We start from the raw sequence: 26,664 nt of genomic DNA, 5'->3' as shown, positions 1-26,664 counted from the left end.
ATTCTTCCATTTCTACATGGAAATCAATAGTTTCCCATGGAGGATGTGTAAGGAGCCCTTGCCAGGATAGTAGCAAGCTGAGGGAAACCAGTGGCATAAGGCCAGTATGGAAGGATTTCTTCAAAGGACTTCTATTCAATGGGCTTCAGTGAGGACAAACAAAAGGAAAAGACCAAGCGTTTCTGAAAACATGTGACATACCCCAAGGTACTCCCAGAAATAACTGGTGTGAATTTAACAGGAGTGCTGATGTGCTATAGTCCTGCACATAGGAGACACTGCAAGCCAAATTTGGTAATTATGTTCATATGACCTTGCTGATAGTCAAGTTGGGAATGGAAAGCCTAGGTATCTTCTCTTTTCTCTCTCCTAGAATGTAAATATATATAGTATACGTTATATACCAGTATGCTCTCTGTGTGTATGTATGTGTGTGTGTGTGTGTGTATTTTCTTTCCTAAGCAGTGGGTGGAATTCCTAATGCAATGCAAATTCCAGTGCAAGTGAATATCACTTCCATTTGCATTGTACTGAGAGAAATGTTGTAAACACTAACAGTTTATTAATTCCATTGAATGGTGATAATATATGCCTGTTAAGTGGCTCTTTTTTAAGGATTAAATCATATCCTTTAGGTGACCTGATTTTATTCTCCTATCACAAATGATTCAAAAGGAAAATGAAAGATGCTAAATAAGGTCCCTTATGTTGCCTAGTTCCTATGATAATAAGAGCTGCCATCTTAAAGTTAACACACCACATGAAGGCTTCAGTCCTCCCGGTACACCACTTGAATTCCTGAATTATTAAGTGGTACACAGGGGGTCTGCGAAATACCATTCACTTTCCCAAAGTATCTGATGCATTTGCCGACTGGGGAATGCTACTGTGTCTGTATTGATATGAGGGCCCCCTTATATTTCTACTTCCCCTATTTTTGCTTTTCCAGGATCGGTTGGGGGGTGGGGGGCAGACTGGCCACCATCTCTTCAAGTTCCACCTCTAATCTGTATATCAAATACTCATGAGATGTGATAATTAGGCAAAAAGTAAACAAGCTCTGCGCTAAGCTCAGAGATTCTTTCCATATTTCCCTTTGGTTTTGCCAGTTCGCCAAAATCCCATAGTCCCCTATACTCTGAGTCTTGCTTGCCTGCTCAGCATGGTGCTTGAGGCTTGCTTGACTCTTAAAGGTAAACTAACTGTCTGATCATCAAACACTGTCCCATCTTTCCTGTTGACAAATGAACTTGGATTTTCACCTGCTCTCCCTATGGAGACCTGCCTGATTTCTCAACCCAAGACTCCCGCTTCCATCCCTTTCTAATGGCCTCTTGCTATTTCTTCCCAAACAAGGTAACTGCAAAAGAAGGTAGCTATGCATGAAAAACATGATTAATTTTAAGTTGAGCCAACACTATGAACTTAATACTTTAAAAACATTAAAAGCCAGAAGTTTAAATAACAACCTTAAGGAATAGTTTGCAATACCTCTTGGCGTTTGCTTCCTTTTATTAGCTAATAAGAGTAATGATAACAGCTATCATATTTTGAGTGAGCACGCGTACTGGTAGGGTCTGACATTTCTCATACATAATCTCATTTAATTCTCTCCCCATGATGCTAGGGGAAGTATATATAATATCATTTTGCAGATGGTATATTAAAAAGTACTGCTTCTTTCTTGCCCTCTATGAATAATAAGGTAAGCAATTCGACTCAATGGATTCATGCAATAGTTGTGTCCTTTTAATTGCTATAGTAATTCTTGCTTGCCAATTCAAATAAATCCTCAAATACTGGAATTTCAGTTTGGGAAAGAAGTTTGGGAAGACCACAAGTTTCTCCTTAAGCCACAACAGTACACAGTAGAATACACAGTAGAACTAAAGACATATTTATGGGCCTCATCCCCAATCCCTTTTACCAAGGGAGAGGGAAGAGTGGGGGTCTGAAAGTTAACTGGATGGTTCTGTGACCACCCTGGGCTAAAATAGTCCCTGAACTATTTTAGAAGATTTAACTGAAGAGCTAAGTATGTTTCTAGAAGCTGGTGGGGGAAGGTGAAAACAGCTTTTGCTGTTCAGTCACTATTGCCTGAGAGAGTTTAGGCTTTGCTTTTGCTTCTACCTGTCACTCAGGCTTAGCTGATGCCCTTTGAGTTTCTCTTCTCTGTAATGTGGTCAAGGGTCCTTTCAAATCACAGGGGATGGATCTCATTTTACCCTGAACCCAGCCAGTCACACAGGTAAGTCCCACACTTAATCACTCATAATGCAAACTGCTCTCAGAAAGCTACCTTCCATCCCAGCAGTGGGCTATCCCTGGGAATTCAGATCATCAGGGAATTCAGAGGACTCAGTATGGGCTGCAGCAAAGCTAAATATCATTCTAGTATTCCCTTCTAAAAAACTGGAAAAAAAAAGTTTACGCTGTAAAAGTTACAATACCTTATGTGATCAACACAAATCTCATGTGCCTTTGGCATAATAATGAATAAATGTAATATCAAGTATTTACTAGAACTTATTGCACACTAATAAGATTGCATCCTTTCAGGATATTTTGGCTTTAGAGCCTGTTGCTCATCTTGCAGAGGCACCTGTTGAAAGGCTTTATTCATGTATTTATTTTAATGTAAAGGAATGAGGACTCTGGTACCATAGTTAGCCCTCAAGAGAAGAAAGCCAAGCTAATACGCTGAGAGTGTAGTAGATGGAGAGTGAATTATTAACTGTAGGAAGAAAATTCACAGCATAGGCAATTCTGGAAACATCTACCTGACTGCTCTCTCCATGGAAAGATCTAGATTTTGTTATTCTTATCTTCCAGTTCTCTTTAGACAACACAATTTCTCATCTATGAGTCCCGAGGCCTGAACCCCAGAGGGCAGATTAAGGAGAATAAGTAAGCAGAATATTTGCCCAAACCCTCCACCGTGAGTCAGGTTCTACCCAGCATATGTCTTCCAACTACAAAAACATTTTAAATTTTTATTTTATTTTATTTTATTTTATTTTATTCTTATTATTTTGTGAGAGAGAGAGTGTGTGTGTGTGTACCCATGCAAGAGAGAGCAAGGGAGGGGCTGGGAGAGAGGGAGAGAGAGAGAATCCCAAGCAGGCTCCATGCTCAGTGGGAGCCCAATCCAGGATTGATCTCAAGACCCTGAGGTCATGACCTGAGCCAAAATCAAGAGTCCAACTGAACCACCAAGGTGCTTCCCCAAGGATAGAAATCTTGGACTCTCGATGTGCTAACCAATAAGGAAAAACCAACTCTTACAAAAAGAAAAGTAGCCTTCTAGATTTGGGCCTCTTGATTTCTTATATTTTTACTGTTTATTGCCTTCAGTTTGAGTTGAAAAGATTTCTAACGGGCCTACTACTCAAGAACGTAAGTCGTGCTTATTGTGTTTTTCTTTCTTGGGGTTCAAAAACCTCTTTAAGAAGAGTTTGGAAGGCAAAAAAGAAAGGGGTAGGATTGGCTAAAACAGCCACCGATCAAAATGTCAGCTTCTTTGCTAGTCAAGAAACAGAAAGTAGTTAACTGACACATGACTTTCGAACTGTGTAAGAAAACAATTCTATCGAGTAAGACTGAATCCTTGGAGACAAGCTATGCGATGCTGTAAAATGGGAGGTAGCTCCTTTCCACTGGAACAATTACAGGCGATGCATATGCCCAGGTGACTGGTGATGGCGATGATGAATTCCCAATTGGCTGGGGAGACAGCTACCGAGAAGCCTGAAGCCAAATGTAATGAATATCATTACGGACATGCCACTGTTGCACACAGGAAGAGAAGTTATGGCTGCAACCTCTGAGATTTACCACCACAGGAACTTTCCTCTCATCACAATAAACTTGGGGAAATAATGGCTACTATCCAGTAATCAAAGTTTCAAGGATATTGTGGTGGACATCCTTTTGACAATGACCCTTTTTCAGGCATAGGCATAGTCTTTACCTCAGAGGTACTCCGTTTTTTTTGAAAGAAAGAATAAATAAATATCTCCTTTATTATTTTGTCAACAAATTGGGAAGTCCAATGCTTCAAAGCATGTTTAGAAAAGTTTTCCGTAGGTAGCTTCCATTATGTATGAGATTAAAATGAAGGTTCATTTGAACTTTAATAGAATTCTCTGTAGGGGCACCTGGGTGAATCAGATGGTTGAGTGTCTGCCTTCAGCGGGGTCATGATCCTAGGGTCCTGGGATCAATCTCACATTGGGCTCCCTGCTCCTTGGAAAGCCTGCTTCTCCCTCTGCTTCTCTCTCTCTTTCTCTCTTGGTCTCTCATGAATAAATAAATAAAATCTTAAAAAAAATTATTCTCTACAATTGCACCCCAAACCATAAGATATCTAGGAATACACCTAACCAAAGAGGCACAGAATCTATACTCAGAAAACTATAAAGTACTCATGAAAGAAACTGAGGAAGACACAAAGAAATGGAAAAATGTTCCATGCTCCTGGATTGGAAGAATAAATATTGTGAAAATGTCTATGCTACCTAAAGCAATCTACACATTTAATGCAATTCTTATCAAAGTACCATCCATCTTTTTCAAAGAAATGGAACAAATAATTCTAAAATTTATATGGAACCAGAAAAGACCTCGAATAGCCAAAGGGATATTGAAAAAGAAAGCCAATGTTGGTGGCATCACAATTCCAGACTTCAAGCTCTATTACAAAGCTGTCATCATCAAGACAGCATGGTACTGGCACAAAAACAGACACATAGATCAATGGAACAGAATAGAGAGCCCAGAAATAGACCCTCAACTCTATGGTCAACTAATCTTTGACAAAGCAGGAAAGAATGTCCAATGGAAAAAAGACAGCCTCTTCAATAAATGGTGCTGGGAAAATTGGACAGCCACATGCAGAAAAATGAAATTGGACCATTTCCTTACACCGCACATGAAAATAAACTCAAAATGGATGAAGGACCTCAATGTGCGACAGGAATCCATCAAAATCCTTGAGGAGAACACAGGCAGCAACCTCTTCGACCTCAGCCTCAGCAACATCTTCCTAGGAACATCACCAAAGGCAAGGGAAGCAAGGGCAAAAATGAACTATTGGGATTTCATCAAGATCAAAAGCTTTTGCACAGCAAAGGAAACAGTTAACAAAATCAAAAGACAACTGACAGAATGGGAGAAGATATTTGCAAATGACATATCAGATAAAGGACTAGTGTCCAAAATCTATAAAGAACTTAGCAAACTCAACACCCAAAGAACAAATAATCCAATCAAGAAATGGGCAGAAGACATGAACAGACATTTCTGCAAAGAAGACATCCAGATGGCCAACAGACCCATGAAAAAGTGCTCCATATCACTCGGCATCAGGGAAATACAAATCAAAACCACAATGAGATATCACCTCACACCAGTCAGAATGGCTAAAATCAACAAGTCAGGAAATGACAGATGCTGGCGAGGATGCGGAGAAAGGGGAACCCTCCTCCACTGTTGGTGGGAATGCAAGCTGGTGCAGCCACTCTGGAAAACAGCATGGAGGTTCCTCAAAATGTTGAAAATAGAACTGCCCTATGACCCAGCAATTGCACTACTGGGTATTTACCCTAAAGATACAAACGTAGTGATCCAAAGGGGCATGTGCACCCGAATGTTTATAGCAGCAATGTCCACAATAGCCAAACTATGGAAAGAACCTAGATATCCATCAACAGATGAATGGATCAAGAAGATGTGGTATATATACACAATGGAATACTATGCAGCCATCAAAAGAAATGAAATCTTGCCATTTGCGACAACATGGATGGAATTAGAGCGTATCACGCTTAGCGAAATAAGTCAAGCAGAGAAAGACAACTATCATATGATCTCCCTGATATGAGGAAGTGGTGATGCCACATGGGGGCTTAAGTGGGTAGGAGAAGAATCAATGAAACAAGATGGAATTGGGAGGGAGACAAACCATAAGTGACTCTTAATCTTACAAAACAAACTGAGGGTTGCTGGGGTGAGGGGGGTTGGGAGAAGGGGGGGGGGTTATGGACATTGGGGAGGGTATGTGCTTTGGTGAGTGCTGTGAAGTGTGTAAACCTGGTGATTCACAGACCTGTACCCCTGGGGATAAAAATACATGTTTATTAAAAAAAAAATTAAAAAAAATTATTCTCCGCAGTAATGGAGAACTTCCAATTTGAGCTGAAAAGGTTTAGTCCAATAATCTAGTATCCCAGGGCCTTATGTCCTTAGTAGATTATGGATATTTTTCATGGTCAAATAAAAGCTGGCTTGCATTCAAGGAAGGCATTTAGTGATTCTACCCACTTCATAAAATGTGTGGCTTGTATTTTATTTCAGCTCATTTTTATACCTTTTAATATGCAGTCTGATTCCATTTATATTTTTAATGTCATATTTCTACTTTGAAAATATTGAAATCATACCGGTCTCTTTTCTTTATCCTTGAAAAGTATTGGAATCATCTGTAAATAATTTTAAATGATAGTATATACATTTACAATGTTATATAAAATATAAAACCTGAATATTTACTAGAAGGTTTTTATGTTTGAAGAGCCATATATATATATGTATGTATGTATGTATGTATATATGTATGATGAGTCATATTCCTACACACAAGTTATACAATTCAAACTCTCTTTCATAAAATATAATGTGTGGTGACATCCACAACAATGGCAAAGTTTAGTGGTTTTTTGAACAAGACCATCAACTGCAATATTCTAGTGGAGAGCTGTTTATACTTGGTTTGTTAAGTAGCACAGAACAGCACACTGATCTTGAAGGGGCTGGCTTATGGGTTGGAAAGGATGGCATCTTCAAAAATCCTTTGTCTCCATTTTTTTTTAATAATAAATGCTAAAAATACTTTGACTCCATAAAAAAAAAAATGGTATGTTTGGTAAATTCTATCAGGGATAGAAAGTGGACAGCAGAGGCAAGCATCTCTGTTCTGGGTGGGCATTACAGTATTAAGGAAAGTACAGGAAAAAGAGAACGCTTAGGACACAAGGTTTGGAACATCAATATTTAAAGTGATTGAGAGAATAAGAGATGCAGAAGAAAAGGAAAGACAATAGAAATTGATGGAGAAGAGAATAAAAGCCAAGAAAAAAAGTTTTTTTTCCAGACAAGGAAGTGGTAAAAATGTCAACAATGAGTAGGAAGAACTCTTCCCTGGATCCGATAGGAGACAACTATGCCCCTAATAATAACTTCAGCTCCAGCTCTAAAAGTCTGTGACTATTCTAAGCCATCAAGCTTAAGAGAATTTCCCCCTTCCTCCACCCTTTTGCCACAGTAACCTGTTACTGGATCCCTCCAAGATTTCTAAAACTAGAACAGGAGGCTACAGAAAAATTAAGTCCAAATGCTAACTAACAGTATTTCGATTAAACTTTCATGAAGAAATACATTCCTCAACTGATCAAAAACCACCGGATGATATTAGGATCGCAAGTTCATATTTGGAGATAATTTGAACGGTGTAAATATCATGACTGGTATTTGTAAATAACAATGGACAATCAATAACCTTTGTGCAATAAACCTTGTATTATAAGTAACGGGGAGTTAGCAAAGAATCAGTTTTTTTCCCTGCAACTGGGAAATTTACATTAGCTGCATGAAAAGTTGAAAGAAGGGAACTTTACAAAGAAATTCATACGCTGGGGCGCCTGGGTGGCTCAGTGGGTTAAGTAAGCCTCTGCCTTGGGCTCAGGTCATGATCTCAGGGTCCTGGGCTCGAGTCCTACATTGGGCTCTCTGCTCAGCAGGGAGCCTGCTTCCCTCTCTCTCTCTGCCTGCCTCGGCCTACTTGCGATCTCTCTCTGTGTGTCAAATAAATAAATAAAATATTTTTTAAAAAGAAATCCATACATTGGATAACTTTATATAAGGATTAGAGTAATTAAATGAGCAAGGGAAAAATGTGTTTAATGAAATATTGGCCTCTACCATTAAGTAGTGGACTAGCTTTTGAAGAAAAAAAAAGGACCAGGGATAATGTGTCAATCAGAGTTAAATCAAGAAAACAGAAATCAGGGATGCCTGGGTGGCTCAGTTGGTTAAGCATCTGTCTCATCTCAGGTACTGATCCCAGGGTCCATCCTGGGTTGGAACCACGCACTGGGCTCCTTGCTCAGCAGGAATCTGCATCTCCCTCTGCCTGCTGCTCCCCCTGTTGTGCTCTCTCTCTCTCTAACAAATAAATAAATCAAATCTAAAAAACAGCAACAGCAACAAAAAACAAAAACAAAAATCGCTCTTAGTATTTAAAACAAAATTTAAAACCGAAAAACAGCTATGTAGGGGATAGGAGTTGAGAAGCAAGACTGAGGAGGGGATCTCCATGATGGAATTCAGAGAGTAGCAACCATAGGAGACTGCTATCCCCTAAGCTGGACGGACCAAAGAGAAGAGGCAATATCCTTAGTCTCCTTGAGTGCTTGGGCTGAATAATGACCAAAAGACAAGCAGTCTAGACCTAACTTAAAAGGATCCTTAATCTCCCAGTGCACCCAGAAAAACCTTTTGGTAGTTTTGCCTCCTGGAAGCACTGGCTAATGGAATGAGGGCAGAGTCCTTCCAGGATTGCAGAGTCTTAGGAAAATTTATGGGCTTTGAAAATAGCAGGGTGGGAGTAGATCCTGTTATTTTTCAATTCCATTCTAAGAAATAAGTTATAATAACATATTATGCCATTTTTTCAGCTGAAATGCCTCCTGTAATAATGAGAATTAATTTCAATGAGATAAGGAAGTGTGAACCTGAAAATGGGACCTTCAATTTCTAATTTGGAGATGGTTCCCAAGAGCTCTCATCCAGTAATCTTGACTTTCTTTTGGTGAACTCTAGGTAGCTATGGCATTTGTCACTAGCACAAGAAAGATCTCTAGTTCCATTTGGAATCACTCAATAATTTGTCACATAAATCATGCTTAGATCCCTTCTATCTAGCATCAGAATCAAATCAAATATTCATGTAGGGATATCTTCAGTGTCCTCACCTCTGTGGTTAGGAGCAAATCCTAACAGAAGTCCAGAAAACAAAAGACTAAAGGATCTACAAGCCATTTTTAGCTTTCTTTTAGGGTTAGACAACCTGAAAAACCAAAGTTATCTAAGAGGTAAACAGAACACTTTTGGTCTTTGTGGCCACTAGTGTCTGGGGACTCCAGAAATGTGCTTTTCCTAGACTATGGGGGTTCTGGGGTGCTCTGGGGGATATGTGGGAACTGCGGAAATAGATCAAGATCAGAGCCTGGAGCACAGCGAAGTAAATGGTAGATTATTGGGGGGTTTTAAACCTGGAGTATTCATGACTAAGGCTTTAGGAAAAAATAATCCAAAATGGATGTTAGCGATAGACCAACATCTCACATTGACAAAATTCTCAGAATTGTTATTTAATGTTGCATTTTGACCATGCAGCTATTGTTTAATTATACTTAATTGTATACAGTTATATTTTAACCTTTAACATTATTCTACAATGAACCAGAGTAAAAATGTGATTGAAAGATGACGAGTTGATTTCAGTTTTTTTCCTAAACACAAATAATGTCACCTATGCTCAATGCTTTAGAACTTCTTGAATATGTAAAATGATTTCTGAAGCTCTATCATAAACATGTCACTGATGACAATTTCTTTAGCTTGTCTGCTAAAATCTGCAAAATTCTGAACTAATCACCAACTTAAATATACCTATTTCCAAAAAGGATGTAAGGGGGCTTAAATTGGAATATAGTTTTAGTGAAAGAACAGATAAAATATTATTTCTTCATAGTATTACTTCCACAAAAACTTTCGGAACTAATCATACTACAAGGGCCATACCCATAGCACTCAGATATTATAACCATAGGGGGGAAAAATCCATCTCTGATTAGCTAGATATGAATTGGGTCAAAGAAAACATGCTTTATGTTTTAGTTTCAGGTTAGAATTCATTTTTGAAAAAAAAAAAAACTAGGAATCAAAACTACATGTGACATATCTGGGACAAACACGTACGCAAACAATGATTTTATTATACTGCATTATTTCCCCAGGAATAGTCACAGAACATATTACGTATCTTTCAAAGAATGAAGCTATTTGGAATTGATCTCTTTGGGCTAATGTGGATTGTCATAGTATGTCAGCACAAATCCTATCATTTGGGGAAATCTCAAGATAATAAAATAATTTCACTGTGCGTTCTGCAAAATTTGGAAGGCCACTTTCCTAATCTTTGAGCATTGTCTTCCTCCTTTCAAGTCCTCCCCTTCTTATCTCCTGGTCTTACTCACTCTCTCATATTTTCAATCCGTCCCTCTCTTCCTCCCTCCCTCTTGGCAATCTTTTAGTCTTTTCATCTTTGAAACGAGATTGGAAAGCAGAGGCAGCCAGAGGAAAATACATGGTTCATTTTCTTCTAAATATACTCACATTTCTATTCAAAATAATAGGTTCCTTCTATAATTGTTTTAGAAGCAGTAAGCTGACTCACAAACCACAGCTAATAACTAAAGCAACTCAATTTAGCCCTTTCTAGCAACTGCCTAAGGCACTGGCTAATGGTGAGAGAAAGCCACAAAGAATGTTCCAAAGGGGGAAAAACAGCTACAATTAAATAGCTTTTGTTAAACTAATGTTTTAAAAGGCATATACTACAATTTTTAAGTGGGCCAAAGTTAGCAAGAGTTTCTAGAAGAAAGGAACGGGGAAGGTCATTCTCCTTCTTTCTCTCACACCCTGCACACAAAGGAGCACTGATTTGAACTGATCAAAGCTAGGAAGATGGATTGGGCTCTAGTCACTGAGGATAGAGCTTTCAAAGGATTACACTGTTAGCAGTATTTGCTTGTAACTTCACAGACTGTCTCTAGGACACACAAGAAACTGATAACCTCCCAGGAATAGAACTGGGGTTCCTGGAGAGATTTTGATATAGTTTGAATTTTGTCACACAAATGTATAGCCAACATGATTTTAAATATATGTCTACAAATTCTTTGACGCTCCTCTCCTCAAGAGGCCCTACATAATTCACCTCTCCGTGAGCGTGAGCTGGACTTACTGATTTGCTTTTATCAATTAAAAAATGACAGAAGAATGGCATGTCCCTTCGAATATTGGGTTATACCAAGCCCGCAGCTTCTGTCTTGGGCCCTCTTTCTGGAATCACTCACTGGGGAGTAAGCCAGATGCCGGGAGGTATGAGCAGGGCGATAAGAGGCCTGTATGGAGTCACCTGAAGTGTCTTCTCTTCAGAGAGTGAAGAGAGCTTGAAGGAAGATTCTCCGTTTCTTCATAACACTGACGCTGCTTGACTCCAACCTCGTAAGAAACCCTGAGTGAGAACCATCCAGTTTCCCGACCTAAGAAAGCTGGAGAAAAATTTGAAATAATAACTCTTTGTTGTTTAAATTGCTAAATCTCAGAGAAATTTGTTAGAGAGCAACAGATGACTAACACAAGACTAAAAGTATAAGCAAACAGATTAGTTGGTTAATTAATTAAGTGGAAATGGGAAGCCATTGTACACCCATGTCTTCTCTTTGGTTTAACTTGCTTCTACTGTGCTTGAGTGGGTGACAATTTTGAAGCTGCTCTGGAAAGAGATGATCTGTCTTTTCTCTCAGCCACTGCTTCCATCTCTCTGCATTTAAAGAATAAAGGACTGCTTTGAGATGGGTTTTCCAGACCCAGTCAAGTTATTTTGTTGTTTGGCTTCTCATGTATCTCCCGTTTTGGCTATGCTGGCACATAAGTTACCTGATTGAAGATATCTTTCCTGTGTCTGAAAAGACCTGATGATACTGTAATGGGTTTTTTCCACTCCATGAAAATGGAAGGAAAATATACACACTTCATCTCTCACTTTTCCCAAGGTTTCTCCCTAATATCTGGCCCCAGTTGGAGAAGGGAATGAGTTATATAGGTCTTTAGGTCAAAGTGGAAATTGTGGCCACCAGAATATGCTTCTCATATCTCCTGCTTTGGGTATGGAGGGTAATTAATAGATAGCCTTAATTGCCATGTCCTGAATCTATCACCAAGCCCAAACTCCTCATGACTACTCTCAGTGAAAGACAGAACATGGTAGGAATGCAAAGGTGGGTCCATTCCTGCAAAATGGGGGATCTGACAGGGGACTTCTTGGACAGGAAACTTTGACTCAAGAACTTCCCGTTGGCTGACCAAAAGATGTTTAAAACTTGTTGAAGTCTGCCAATCTATCTCACCTCCTACCTTCTCTTTCTCTTCTGCAGAGGTGACTGCGCAGTTGTCCCCGCTAGATACCTCTCCCCTCTTTTCCATCACATGTGTTTTTCCCAATAAGACTTTTTGCAGCTAACCTTGGACTCTTTTTCTCGGAAGACCCAACTAATGCATTCTCCTTCCATTCTAAGGTACTCAGGATAACTGAGCTTTAATAAATAAAGGAAATCTCTACTAGATCATGTGTTATATCATTAATATTCTGGATCATGGTTTGGGGGCCAACCCTCTAAATAGTGATTAAGTATTAATTTGCCTTACTTTGTTCACTGTGCACATATGTTGATCACAGTTTTGATAGCAAAGGTAGTTTACCAAAGATAGAGTGGACACAGATGGCTGGATTCCTACTCATTCTCCATTACCTTAGTCAGATCCATTATATATCAGGGCAGTGGTACACCAGCCAAAAATAAAACTACTTTTTCATGTCTAGCCAATGAGTTATAAGAAGAGATTATTCCTTAGGGCTTTTAGGAACCTTCAATAGATGGAGACAGAGGCTGCCTTTTCTCCCCTCTTTCTCCTGTATAAAATGAGGATGGGAGGGATACATTTGAGAGGTCATCTAGTGAATACAATGTGACTCTGAGACTAGAACTCACCCCTGAAATTTTCTCTTATGTGACGGTGAAAAAATTTCTTCCTGCTAAAGATGCAATTAATTGAGGTCATTGTTACCATCAGTAGAACCCAATTCTAATTGGTGGAGAGATTCAATTATTTTTTAGCCTCTGACCAATTACCATATCTGTCCACCATCTCCTTAATTGTATCCCATTGACCCCAAAGGCTGGTATGGTTAATAGCACCCCATTTCAGAAAGGCTTACATTTTACTTTAAGCAAAACCAGGGTAGAAAAATCTGACATTGTGAGTACTCCACATTAGAGAATGGTTAGTCACATTATAAAAGATTTTATATCCCAAAGGGATTTACTTTAACATTCTATTAAGTAAAGTCTACTGTATTTCAATATTAGTTCCTATATCATTAAATTCATGACAGATACTGCTGTTGGGGAAAGGGAGAAGAAGCCTGTCAGAGAAAGTTACAACTAAATTCTTTCAAGTTTTTCCTATTGAAGAGGAATGAGAGAGGGAGATAAAGGTACTGCTAATGGAAGGTTGTTATCACCACCATTAACTCTATCAATTTTTCACCCCAACCATGGTACTTTGCTAGATAGCTGCTGACTGTATTATTCACAGACCGATAATTGAGCTTTCTAGTTGTCTACCAAAATCTGTTTTTCTCCCATTTGTCCATAGAGTAATAGGGTTAAAACACAGCAATAATGATCCAGATAGAAACTACATTTCCCAGGCTTTCTTGCAGTGAGGGTTGGGCCTGAAATTAATTTATGAGCTTTACTTGCTTAGAAGAAAATAGTTTTCACTAAACTTCTACTCATTCCTTTTCTTGTAAGCTGAAGAGGAAGGTGACCACCACACTCAGCATTAACCATGTAGAGGGGGACAAAATGGAAGGGCCTTGGGTGCTTAAATTATTCATTAGAACAGAGCTGCCCCACAAGCCTACATTGCTCACCTCATGGCTCTTAGAAGAAAAAAAAATATTCTTCAAGCCATTGCAATTTGAAGCCTCTTTGTTTTTAACAATTTCATTGTTTTCCTAAAATTAAGCCTTATAATATGGTTTTGCTTATTACCCTGAAATCTTAAAAAAAAAAAAAAGTGTGTGTGTGTATAGGTTAAGATGCTCTCAGGACCTCTAAGAACCACAGATTCATCTGTATTTTATTTCCCATAACACAAATATATTAGTTCCTTAGGAATTCAAATTAGATTAAAGAAATAAAACTCATGAGAACATATTATAGAATCTTACCATCATCAATACCCTCTTCTTTTTAGTTAGCAATGTTTTAATCAGTAAAGATATGGTCTGTTGTGGGTTTATTTCTGAGTCACACAGTTCAGGGTTTCTCAAAGAGGATGGGTTCTGGAAAGCACCATGAATAAGAATCATATGGTTTGAGAATTGTGATTCTAGTGAATAGTGGATTACCATGGTCCTATTTCAATGATGGCCAGGGTGGGTGAAGTGACACTTCTTAACCTTGGTGATCTTAGGACGTCCATGAGGATAGAGCTGCTCATCAAAATCGGATTGGTTCTTGAAATGTCGTTCTTAGTTTCATCAAACCAAAGAGTGGTTTCTAATTTTCCCTACTGAAATGATACACTAAGAGGTAAGGTTGTAATAAAAGGGCTCTGAGTAGACTGCTTTCAGATTAATCAACATGGTGAGGACATATTGGTCCATCTCAATGCTTGGTGATACCTGTATAATTTTTGTTATTTCAAGTATATTAGTAATAATTTATTTTTGTATATAGTTAAAGTACATCATATGTTCCTTGTATATGATTACACATTAAAATAGAAATTTATTTAATTTTTATGAGCACTAACATAGTTTTTTTGAGTATAACCCAACTTATTGGACAATTCTTTTCATTGGACTTCTTGGGTACATAAGAACATATAGAATTTTAATGTAAGTTTTTAATTAAAGACTTTTATTTATTTATTAGAGAGAGAGAGAGAGCATGAACAAAGGGAGAAGTAGAGGGAGAAGACTCCCTAGTGAATGTGGAGCCCAAAGCAGGGCTCTATCCCAGGACCCTGAGATCATAACCTGAGCTGATGGTGCTCCAATGTAATTTTTTTTTTAAAGATTTTGTTTATTTATTTGTCAGAGAGAGAGAGGAGTGAGAGTGAGCACAAGCAGACAGAGTGGCAGGCAGAGGCAGAGGGAGAAGCAGGCTCCCTGCCGAGCAAGGAGCCCGATGTGGGACTCGGGACTCGATCCCAGGATGCTGGGATCATGACCTGAGCCAAAGGCAGCCGCTTAACCAACTGAGACACCCAGGTGTCCCCCAAAGTAATTTTTAATGTGATTATAGAAGCAGTATGTTTTAACTAAAGAACTCAGAAAAAATTTAAGGAGTAAGACAAAATTTACCATAAATCTTGCTAGCCAGAAATATCTACTTTTAACAATTTGGTATACAGTAAATCATAATAGAAGCTCTGAGTTAAGTATGTACAGGACCCAGTGGATTCACAGAAGAAGTGGTGGTACATTTCACACAGACTAAGATGAGTAAGACAAAGAATAACCCTAAAAATTCAGTCCTGAGAAATTAATAGGATGCTCTGAGTGGCAGTGAATGGCTATTCCATCCCAGACAAAGGCAGCAGTCTAAGTAAGAAATGTGTGTGGGGGCGCCTGGGTGGCTCAGTAGGTTAAAGCCTCTGACTTCAGCTCAGGTCATGATCCCAGGGTCCTGGGATCAAGCCCCACATCTGCCTCTCTGCTCCACGGGGAGCTTGCTTCCTCCTCTCTCTCTCTCTGCCTGCCTCTCTGCCTACTTGTGACCTCTGTCTGTTGAGCAAATTAATAAAATCTTAAAAAAAAAAAAAAAGAAAGAAATGTGTGTGAAGGAAAGAAACTGCAAGTTAAGTAACTTCAAGAAATTTTCTAGAGATGGAGCACATTATGCAAAAAAAAAAAAAAGAAAATTATACTTTAGGGGATAGCTTTATTACAGGTCATAGAAAGTGGCACAGATTTAAATATGCCAGTCACTTTGCTAATCACTGTATCTAGAGGGGTATACGCTTACAAAAGCCCTATGAGGTATATTCACCGTAGCTCCTACTTCATAAAAGTGGAAACTGAGACTCAGAGAGGTCGGATGATATGTACAAGGTAATAAGTGGTAAAAACATAGCTAAACTTGAAAATGATGTTCACTGTATGGTGACAGATGGTAGGTACACTCACTGTGGTGAGCACTGAGTAATGAATAGAGTTGTCAAATCACCATGTTGTACACCTGAAAGTGATATAACATTGTATGCCACTATATGTCAATGGCAAAATTTAAATACACAAAAAAGTAAATAAAAATTAAAAAAACAGGGATACCTGGGTGGCTCAGTTGATTGAGCAACCAACTCTTGGTTTTGGCTAGGGTCATGATCTCAGGGTCATGTGATGGAGTCCATCCTCAGGCTCCATGCTCAATGGGGAGTCTGCCTGAGAGTCTTTCTCTCTTCTTCTCCCTCTGCCCTTCCCCCGATTTGTGCCTACATATGGTTGCGCTCTCTCTCTCTCTCTCTCTTTCTCTCTCTGTCGCTGTCAAATAAATAAAATCTTTAAAAAAAAGTGAAAATTGTGTCTACCTAATTTTTTTTAAAAGATTTTATTTATTTATTTGACAGACAGAAATCACAAGTAGACAGAGAGGCAGGCAGCCTAATTTTTTTTTAAAGATTTTATTTATTTATTTGACAGACAGAGATCACAAGTAGACAGAGAGGCAGGCAGAGAGAGAGGGGGAAGCAGTTCCCCGCTGAGCAGAGAGCTCTATGTGGGGCTCCATCCCAGGACCCTGAGATCATGACCTGAGCCGAAAACAGAGGCCCAACTCACTGAGCCACCCAGGTGGCCCCTGACTAAAATTTTTAACTCAAGGTAAAGTTGGAGAGATTAACCATATATAAAGTATACATCTGAGAATTGGAAATTTATAAGAAATGAGAATCTATTAGATTCTGAAAAGGCTCATATAATCCAGTTGGTTTTCAAATGTCAGGCTAGGACAGTAAAACGGGAACTCAGGAGAATGTTTAGGGGACCGTTGCAGTGATGGGTTGTGGGGAGGGGATGAAGAGAGCCAAGACCACAAGGGATAGGAGCCTGAGCCCCATGCAAGCTGTGGTGGATGAAATAATCCATTGGAATTTAGGACTGATGAGTTGGGAGTAATGAAGGAAAAAGAGAATAGTCTAGGTCAACGGCTATCAGACTTTAACTGAGCATCAGAAGCCCCAAGAGGGCAAACATTATGCAATCATTCCAGGTGTCTAGTTCATTGGTCTGGGGTGGGACCTGAGAATTTGCATTTCTAACAAGTTCCCAGTCGGCATTGATTGCATTTGTTTTAGAACTCCACTTTTAGAACCCTGCATTAAACTAGGAAAAAGATGTTTTGTACTTGTCAAATACAATGCAAAGATACCCAGGTATGAGCTGTATATATCTTTCTGGAGACCAGAAATGTAGTTTTGACTAAAGATTGAGATTTTGGAGTTACCAACATAAAGGATGGTACAAGATGAGCATCCAGAATAGAATTTCCATAGGTGTTCAGTAAATATGTGGTTAAGTAAATTAATAAAAAGATAAAAGAGAAGAGGCAAATATAAAAGAGGATTAGCATTTACATGCCTAACAGAGGAGGAGAAAGCCTGAAGGATAAAACAGATGAGAAAAAATGAAGGCGGGTCAGAGTGTTGGAGTAGACAGAGGAGGGTAGTGTCATCGTCAAGAAGGAAAGTGCCAGGAGAAGGGGTATCAAATATGTAGAAGAGATTGAAGGGGAAAATATTTTGTCTCAGGTAATTAATAGATGACTCATTACCTTTTCCAGTGATGTGACAGAAGTTAATTGCAGAATTAATTACATGGAAGAAAATTTAAAAAATTGTTTCTAGACCAGGACAGTCCAATAGAACGATGAAGTGAGCCCCATATGTAATTTTAAGTGTTCTTAAGGCCATGTTCAAAAGGTAAAAGCAAAGAGGAGAAATTGGTTTTAATAATATATTTTATTTATCCCAATACATCCAATATATATTGTTTCAGTATTAAAAGTATGAGAGATTTTACATCCTTTTCATAGGAATTACCTAAAATCTGGTGTATATTTTAAATGCGTAGTGCATAGAGGGGCGCCTCGGTGGCTCAGTGGATTGAGCCTCTGCCTTGGGCTCAGGTTGTGATCTCAGGGTCCTGGGATTGAACCCCACATCAGGCTCTCTGCTCAGCGGCGAGCCTGCTTCCCTCTCTCTCTGCCTCTCTGCCTCCTCGTGATCTTTGTCAAGTAAATAAATAAAATCTTTAAAAATAAATAAATAAATGCATAGTGCATCGAAATTCAGACCCGCCACACATCAAACACTCGGTAGCCATATAGAACTAGTGTTACTGCCTTGAGTGCAGGGTAATGTCCTGTCCTTTTATGGGGTTGACTGTCAAAGAAAAGGAAGAAGTAAGGTACTAGTTAGAGCAAAATAGAGTTGAGAGTTCAGAGTCTTAATCTTCACTCTTTGTAGCCTCTCCCCTTTCCTTCTTGCTTGCCTCCTTATTCTGCTGTAAATTTGCATGTTTATATCCTGTGAACATAGGCACTCTGTGATTTGTTACACTTAGTCTTCAAAAGTTTTTATAAAATATTGCATATGTATGAAATTATATGTAACAAAAGCATAACAACATAACATAGTATTTACCAACCATACAACTTCTCTTGACATCCTTGCATATTCCTGCATAAGTGAGTAACCCTCCCTATTCTCCCAGTTTAATCATGATCTGAAATTTTGAATTTATTGTTCCTCTACTTTTCCTTATGTACTACAATATTTTTGGGTATCTCTAAATAAAATACAATTTTTGTGTGTTTTTAAGCTTTATAATATAGTATCATATGTGTATTTTTCCACATGCTATTTTTGTTCAAAATACATTTTTGAGAATTTAATGCAAATTACTAGAGTTTATTTTTATTGTATCCCATTTTTAAAGTATATCATGGAAACTGTATTAACTTCTCTATTGTTAGATATTTGAGTTATATGTTATTTTATGCTTCTATGAATCTTCTCATTAAACATCAATTTCCTTATACTTACCACCTGGTTAGTGAGATAGGGAGAAAGAAAGAGACCAACTCTCAATTCTGATTTCTCTAGATTACATAACTAAAAATGAAATCATGTATTCTCACCTTTATTAAATAATGTGAAATTATTCCCAAAGTATTCATATTAAGTTTTATTTCCCACTAATAGTTACCATTGATCCACATACTTAACAACATTTGATATTGTAAGACAACAATTTTGGTGAGTCTGGTAAATGTAATGATAACTCATTGTGACTTTAATCTTTTTCTTGATTACTACTGAAGACTCATATATTTGCCTTTTCTGTTTCCTTCTCTTTCACATACATGTAAATATTTTTTGTCTCTCTTCTGTTTCATTTTTTCTTTGTTTGCTTTTTTATTTATAAGAGTTATCTATATGACCTGCATACTGATCACTTGTCAGTTTTATTGTTGGCAAAAGCTTGTCACATATGAGTCTTGTTTTTTCACTTTGTGTTTTTTTTTGTTTTTTTGTTTTTTTGGTTTTTTTTTTGGTGACCTTCTTTTAATTAAAGAAAATCAAGCCTAGGAGCACCTGAGTGGCTCAGTCAGTTAGGTGTCCAACTCTTGATTTCGGCTCAGGTCATGATCTCAGGGTCCTGAGATCCAGGCCCAAGTCAAGCCAGTTCCCACCCTCTCCCTCTGCCCCTGCCCACATCTCTCTCTGTGTTTAAAAAACAAAAAACAAAACAATGCAAATCATAAATGCCCAGTTGATGAATGATGATTTTTTAAATGAAAAACTTCTGTATAGAACCAACTAAATATTGTCACAACCTAAATCCTTCCAACAGTTATTATTCCTAAAAAAAGGTAACCAATATTCTGACTTCTATTATAATAGTTGAAATAGTTGAGGGTTTTTTTTTTTTTTTTTTTTGGTTTTTAGTTTAGTTTAGTTTAGTTTTGTTTTTTTTTACATAAATGAAATACAACAGAGAGAACTATTTTGTACCTGGATTTTTTTTTTTTTAAACAGTGCTTGAGGGACACCTGGGTGGCTTAGTCGGTTAGGCATCTGCCTTCAGCTGGGATCATGATCCCAGGGTCCTGAGATCGAGCCCAAAATTGGGCTCCCTGCTCAGCAGACAGCTCTTCTTCTACTGTTCCCCCTGCTTGTGTGCTCGCTGTCTGTCAAAGAAATAAATAAAATCTTCAAGACAAAACAAACAGTGCTGAAATTCATTCATGTTGTTGCTAAGAATTTATGTACTAAGAATTTGTTATCTTTCAGTACTGGATCATGTTCTATTGTGTAAACATACTACAATTTATATAGCCATTTGCTGGAGAGCATTGGAGTCATTTTCTGTTAGGGGTATTTGAAAATAATGTTACAGACATTCTTATGCATGTCTTTTCATATACACATCATTGAGAGTACCTATATCTACAATTTTAGTAGTTACTGCCAAACAGATTTTGAAGTTGCTAAATTAGATTTTATTCTCACTACCAGTATACAATAGTTCTTGTTGTTCCATATCCTTATTAAGATACTGCTATGTAGTTTTTTTAACTTCAGACATTTCTATAGATTTAGATTAGTACCATATTTTGATACCACCATGTTCTTCTTTTTTTTTTTTTTTTTTTTTTTTTTTTTATAAATCAGCATGTTCTTGCTGTCTAAATGTGGTTGAGTACCTTTTCATGTTTGGTTGCTTTGATACCAACTTTTTGTGAAGTAACTCTTTCAATGCTTTTTCCTATTTTATTTATTAGATTGTTGATTATTTCTATTAATGTGTTGGGGTTTCTTCTGGATAGGAGATCTTCGGCAGACACACGCATTCCAAACCTACTTCTCACTCTGTGATTTGCATTTTCAATCTCCTAATAGTGTTCTTTTGATGAACAAATGTTCTTAATTTATTCAAAGTAAAATTTTCCCATTTCTTCTTTTATGGGCAAGTGATTTTTTTGTCCATTTTAAGAAATTCTGCCCGCCCCAAAGTCATGAACATATCTTCTGGTAGCTCTAAGTTATCTGAGTTATCTTCTAAGTTATCTACCTAAGTTATCTTCCAGTAGCTTCATTACTTTAGATTTTATAATTAGGTCTATAATTCATTTGGAATTTATTTTTCCTGTGGGGTAAAATAAGGCTAAAGTTCAATTTCCTTGTGGATAGCTAATTTACCCAGTATCACTTATTGAAATGACAATCTTTTCTTCCCTGAATTGTAGTGGTAACTTCAACAAAACTCAGGTGACTTCATGCACATTTTTGAACTGCTATTCTATTGTGTTAGTCTGTCAAACTGCCCAGTGTACCTACCATACTGTCTTAACTAAAACGGATTTTCAGTAAGTCTCCTTCCAAATGTGGTCTTTTTTATTTTGACACAGAGAGAGACAGAGGGAGAGGGACCACAAGCAGGGGGAGCTGGAGAGGGAGAAGCAGGCTTCCCACTGAGCACGGAGGCTGATATGGGGCTCTATCCCAAGACCCTGAGATCAGGTCTTGAGCCAAAGGCAGATGCTTAAGGACTGAGTCACCAGGTGCCTGGTCTTTTGAATGTTCTTGAAACTTTCATTTTCATACTAATTTTGAATTTTAATTTCAAAGCTTTTTCTCCACACACAAAAAATTACTTGAAATTCTTATTGGAATTGCAATGCATTTTGAGTTCGGAGAAAACTGGCATCTTTACAATATCAAATCTTTTAATACAAAAATATGGCATGTCTTTGTATTTGTTTAGAGTTTTTGTAATTCCTCTCATTAATGGTTCATAGATTTTCAGTACAGGGAACACTTTTCTCAGTTTTCTCCTAAGTATTATTTTAAAATTCCATGTTTACTATTACTTGTCACTAATACACAGAAATAGTTTAATTTCTCTGTATGTTAAGTGTGCATCTAACCATTTTGCTAACTTCATTTATTAATTCTAATAGCTTATCTGTAGAGTCTTCAGATTATCTACATATATTATCCTGTTGTCCTAAATCATGACATCTTCCTTTCTTTTCAGCTCTTGCAGAAGCTGTTTGTTTGCTTTATTGCAATTGTTAAAAAATCCTGTCTTAACATAGACCATAGGATCATCCAAAATAGATGCAGTTTTAAGAACTCCTTCTCATATTCTGCATGCATATGAAACACCTGGAGATTTTAAAATGCAAATTCTCATTGAGTAAGTCTGGAGTGGGGCCCAGGATTCTGTATTTCTAGCAAGCTCCTAGGGCAGACAGATGCTATCCATCTAGAAATGTTTCTTTCTTTCTTTTTTTTTTTTTTTAAAGATTTTTATTTATTTATTTGACAGAGAGAGAGAGAGATCACAAGTAGGCAAAGAGTCAGGCAGAGAGAGAAGGGGAAGCAGGCTCCCTGCTGAGCAGAGAGCCTGATACGGGGCTCGATCCCAGGACACAGATCATGACCTGAACTGAAGGCAGCAGCTTAATCCACTGAGCCACCCAGGTGCCCCTAGAAATGTTTCTTTAAGTAGCAAAGATGTATGGAAATCCTTGTCTGATTCTCACTACAAGAGGTGCAGCATTTAATATTTGAGCTCTAAGTCTGATGTGTACTAGAAGTTTGGCTTGTTTATTTACAGATATCATGTAACAGATTAATAAATTGTTATTTCTACTTTATTTGTTAAAATTACTAGTAACTATTGAAATTTATAAAATTATTTTGCTTTTAATGAAATCATTGTATAATTGTTCTACAGTATTTCATTAATGAGCTGAATTGCCCTGATCGATTTTCAGACTTTAATCAATCTTGCATTCTTGAAATCATTTCTACTAGGTCATGAAATATTATTCCTTTTATTCATTGCTGGATTCGACTTGCTAATATGTTGTTTAGAACTTTCATATCTATGTTCATAAGTGATATTGGAATGTAATTTTCATTTCTTTTGATATACTTGTCAGGTTATGGTATTATTACAACTTTGGTCTCATAATTAATACAATTTGGGAGTCGTCTCTCCATTTTTACCTTCTGAAAGAATTTGTGTAAGAACCATTTTATTATTTATTTATTTATTTATTTATTTTATTTGTCAGGGATAGAGGGAGAGAGAGAGAGCGAGCACAGGCAGACAGAGAGGCAGGCAGAGGCAGAGAGAGAAGCAGGTTCCCTGCTGAGCAAGGAGCCCAATGAAGGACTCGATCCCAGGATGCTGGGATCATGACCTGAGCTGAAGGCAGCCGCCCAACCAACTGAGCCACCCAGGTGTCCCTAAGAACGGTTTTATTTCGTCCTTAAATGTTTGAAAGAATTTATGGGTAAAACCAGCTAGGCCTGGAATTTTCTTTCTGTAAGGTTTATAATTAGAATTAAAATTACTAGATAATTTTCACACTGCTTTCCTAAGATTTTTCCCTCTTATTTAAAATTTTAAATTAAAATAAAAAAATATATATTTTATTTATTTATTTGTCAGGGAGAGAGAGCACAAGCAGGGGGAACTGCAGGCAGAGGAAGAAGCAGAGTCGCTGAACAGGGAGCCCAATGTGGGACTTGATCCCAGGACCCTAGGATTACAACCTGAGTCAAAGGCAGATGCTTAACGACTGAGCCACCCAGGCAGCCCTCACATTAAAATTTTTATAATATAGTCTTGTGATCTGAAGAATCTGTAGTGATTCTTTCTTCATTTCTGAGATTGGAATTTGTACCATCTTTTTTTGGGTAAATCTTGCCAAATATTTATCAATTATGCTATATTTTTAAAGAAACTGACTTGTAGTATGGGTAATTCTCCATTTCCTTCTCTCTATTTCATTGATTTTTGTATTCTTTATTTCCTTCTTTTTATTTGCTTTGCGTTTCTATTGCTACCCTTTCTCTTAACTTTTTGAGACAAATTTAAAAGATTGAATTTTCACCCTTTCTACTCCTCAAATATAATGCATTTAAAATGATAAATTTGGGGGGCACGTGGGTGGCTTAGTCAGTTAGGCACTGGACTCTTGGTTTTGACTCAGGTCATGATCTCAGAGTGCTGCTTTGGGCTCTGTGCTGGGTAAGGAGCCACAGAACCTTCCCGCTCCCCTATCTCCCACCCCCCCGACCCTCACCCCCACTTACACATGTGCACTATCTCTTTCTCAATCTCTCTCTTTTAAAAAAACAAAAACAAACAAAAACCCTAAATAATAAAATAAATTCTAATAAAATTTATTAGAATAAATTTTATTCTAATTATGAGTTTAGTTTTATAAGTTTGGACAGGGCTATGTTTATTATTATACAATAAAAATAGTTTCTTTTATCATTAATAAGTTTTCTTGAATACTTTTTGTTTTGGTCAATTTGTTCAATTGCTACTTGTATTTCCTCTCATTTCCATGCATGGGTTTTTAGGCTAACATTTTGCTATTGTTTTCAAGATTAATTTTACTGTGATCAGAAAACATGTTCTAAATTATTTTCATTCTTTGAAAGTTTGAGGGATTGGTTTTGTGCGCAGTAGATGATCAGTTTGGATAAATAGTCCATATGCACATTTACCTCTCCCTTACCAGCACATTTTTTTTAATTTGTTATCATGCCTTTTAATTCTATATGAATTTTAGTTCTAAAACACTATTCCTATATTTGTTAAATCATACAACATTTATTTTTACCCACATATTTACCTTAAATTGTTTCTTTGTTACTTCTTGCAATTTTGTGTTTCTGTCTAGAATAATTTTTTCTTCTGCCTGAAAAGTCCCTTTATTTTTTTTCCTTAATTCAGATTACTGGCAATAAATTCAATTGTAACAGTGTTTTCTTATCTGGAAACTTTACACTGGTAAAGTTACACTGGTAAAGTTTTTTCTAGATAATTTTCTAAAGTATAAAATTTTAGGTTGTCATCTATTTTTTTCCTTTTTTTCTTTTTCTCTTTAAAATTGTTATTCTGTTGCCAGTGACATCTATTGTCTCTAATTTTAAAAAAAAATAGTTATTTTTCTTACTGTTTCTTCCTTGATGGTAATATGTTTTATTTTTGTCTGGCTTCTTTTAACTTTACTTTTTGTCTTTGTCTTTCAGAATTCTTCTTCTGATGCATCCAGAAGTGGTTTGTTTGTATTTATTTCTACTAGGGGTTCACATTTTTTCTTGAATTTGTAGGTTGATGTCTTCTCTCTGTTCTAATGATACATTTTTGTCATGATTTCATTGTCATTATTTCAAATATTACATCTGTTATGCTTTCTCTTTTCTGACTTTCTGAGACATTTATTAGACCTTTTCACATTTCTGATATTTCTTATACTCTTTTACAAAATTTCCATCTTTCTTGATCTTCCTATTTGAGTCAGATATTTTCTACTATCCTATCTTATAGTTTACAAAAATATTATTCTGCTGTGTCCAATCTAGGTCAAACAGTTACTGGTTCTTAATTTTCATTATTACGTTTTGTGATTTTATAATTTCCACTTGATCCTTTTTATGAATGTCAGTTTTCTAGCGAATATTTCATTTTGAACATGTGAAATATATTGTAATATTCAACAAATATTTCATATATTTTTCTGAAACGTGATAATTACTATTATTTTAAAGTTTGTGTCTGATTACTCCAGTGATTGGGTCATCTGGAAATTTTGAATTACTTTTCTTTCTCTTGACTTTTTGGTATGCCTATAAACTTTTTATGCTTAATGACAGATACCGGACAAGAAAAGTGGAGAAGACTCTGGAGGATAAGTACCTCATTTTCTGTCAAGCAGCCTGAGTTGGAACAGATCACCTTAATCTAATCAAGGAATGAACCAACTGAACTGAAGTTTTATAAATTACTTTCCACCTCTGGTTCTCCCCTGTTGCCAGGCTTGGATCTTCTGGGTTTTCACTGATTGTCTGGGATTCTTCCTACTTGCAAGTCTTGAAGTCTACTGAGAACTACTGAAAACTCAGCTCCATTCAGTAGCTTCTGCCTGTCTGTTTCGCCTTTCATCTTGAGCAATATTAGAATTTATAAAATGTCTCTAGAGGAAAAATGTAGATATCTTGAACTCCTTTCTCTGTGCATTCTTTCTCTCAAGGATCTTTTTCTTATGCTTCAGAACCCCCATTATGTATATCTACCTCTATCTGTATCTATATCTCTACATAATATTATGTATATAGAGATAGTCAAATATTGATAATGTTTAGAAATTCAGACTCTATGTTGGAAAATGAGGAGAGAGCTTTTGATTGCCTGAGGTACCAGAAGAACTTGGAAGTGCTTTAGTTTAAATGTTTTGTTTTTATAGATATCTACTTAAATGTTGTCACAAAAATATATAGTTTAGTTTCAACAAATAAAAAGAATCTAACTAGTATCTAATGCTAAACTTAATTACATCCAGGATATACATAACTGAACATACTTCTTAATTGGATGTGAACAGAAACCAAATGGTCAGGCAATAGTGAAACTCAAAATGAAAAACAACCACACTGGGAAAGACTAGCCGTGCTCTGGCATATACAACACCTGGTACTGAGATTTTCAAAATGGCTGACTTTGACTCACTGACAGATAGCATTTTTAAAGTTGGTTGTTTTTATTAGCTGAAGAATAAAGTTGGCATCCTGTTGAGATGAGTTTCAGTGAGGTTTATGGTTGTTCTTTCCATTTCTGGGCTCTTGTCCTATGAGATATTATCCATTTCA

The sequence above is a fragment of the Mustela erminea genome, chromosome 16 (genome assembly GCF_009829155.1).
Source record: "Mustela erminea isolate mMusErm1 chromosome 16, mMusErm1.Pri, whole genome shotgun sequence".
NCBI classification, from domain to species: Eukaryota; Metazoa; Chordata; class Mammalia; order Carnivora; family Mustelidae; genus Mustela; species Mustela erminea.
Note: the sequence above shows the minus strand (reverse complement) of the source record.